This window comes from Octopus bimaculoides, chromosome 9 (genome assembly GCF_001194135.2).
Source record: "Octopus bimaculoides isolate UCB-OBI-ISO-001 chromosome 9, ASM119413v2, whole genome shotgun sequence".
In the NCBI taxonomy this organism is placed as follows: Eukaryota; Metazoa; Mollusca; class Cephalopoda; order Octopoda; family Octopodidae; genus Octopus; species Octopus bimaculoides.
The window spans coordinates 31445600-31447302 of record NC_068989.1 but is presented as its reverse complement, the minus strand read 5'-3'; positions in this window follow the sequence as shown (position 1 = coordinate 31447302).

Genomic DNA, 1703 nt, shown 5'->3' with positions numbered 1-1703 from the left:
ATATATATATATATATAAATTATAATACAGGGTATCTAAGAGATACCGCCACGCTGAAAAATAGCATTCAAATTCTGACTCTAAAACCACAATAAATGTCCACATAGTACAAGGAGCGAAGACGAAGACAAAATAAACCAGTAAAAATAAAAAGATAATTCCAGATCCTGGATTTCTGGCTTTGCATAAATAATGCTTTGCCTTCATCGGTGGAATATACTCAAGTACATGAATACAAATATATGTATATAAGCAGTATACTTACATATACGGAAATATACACATATATATATGCACGTATGTACACGACTAGCTTAAATAGTCCGCCTAAAAACTCCCTGTGCGATACGGACAGAATATCAGCGCAGTAAATACACTGACAAAACTAATTTATATAAATAAGGATAAGGTCGATATTTAAAATATTGATCTTATCAAGTGGCCAGCATGGGAATAAAAACCATCAAAGGTAATAATTATTTAAAATTATAATACAGGGTATCTAAGAGATCTCTTAGATACCCTGTATCTTTGTGAACAGCATGTACACGTGAGACAGCAGGTCAGTTCTTTAGATCTTCTCTATCGCTCTTCTTATATAACAGGATGGTATTTGACTCTTCCCACTGCAAGGGAATTCTTCCCTTGTCTAGATAGTGCGTGAATCGCTCGGCGAGGATTTTTCCAGAGTTTCTCTCTGCCTGACTTTAACACCTCCGATGTTATATTGTCTTTCTCTGGCGCCTTTCCGTTTTTCATCAAGCCGATGGCTCTTTCGACCGCACTGTCAGGATAGGTGGCACATTTTCTTCCTGTTGGAGTGGTGGTAATGGCTGGACATTTCTGGTAGACTTGAAGAGCTTGAAGTAGAAGTCTTCGCAGACTTTTTCCATCTCGTTCTTATAGTTGACCGGTACTCCATCTGTATTCTTCAGGGCCGTCACCTCCGATCTATATAGTGCTATGTCCCTCTAGCATTTCTTGAGGCTCTTCTTTTCTTCTGCGGCCTTCAGCAGCTACTCCATCCGGTATACTTCAAAGTCTCTCTTCAGTTGCTGACGAATCACTCTGCTGAGAAGGGAATATTCAAGGTGATCTTCAATAGTCCTCTTCGTATTTTTCCTCTTCTCGAGTAACTTCGTAGTTTCCCCCGAGACTCTTCTCTTCTCTCTCAGACAAACTCCCTTAGTCTTCCTTAAATACTCCTTCAGTTTCCCTATCAGTTTCCTATCAGTTTCCCTTCAGTTTCCCTAACGAAGAGAAAAGGAAAAGGACCTCAGTACCCTGCACGTCATTCGGGTCACTCCATGACGGCGGAGTGCAACCCGAGTGACGAGAAGTTGCTAAGAATCACAGGTTCCCGTGGACCCTCATGGAAGAAGATTAACCTTGCCATATGCACCTACAACTGCAGGCCCTTGGCAGGGTGGCAAGAACTGAACCACCTAATGGAGGAGAGGAAGATCAGGTGCGACGTGTTAGGGCTGTGTGAGACCCGCCAGACGAAGGAGGCGAGTATACGATGGCAAGATGGATGCGCTGTGAGATTAGGGAGAGCAGAAGATACCAGATCGGTCGGAGGTACCGGATTCATCGTAAGTAAGGAATGGGCTTCGAGGGTCGCTTCTTGCCAATTCATATCATCACGGATTGGTGTACTGAACGTAAACCTCTCAGGGAAGGCCACCCTCAAGATTGTCCAG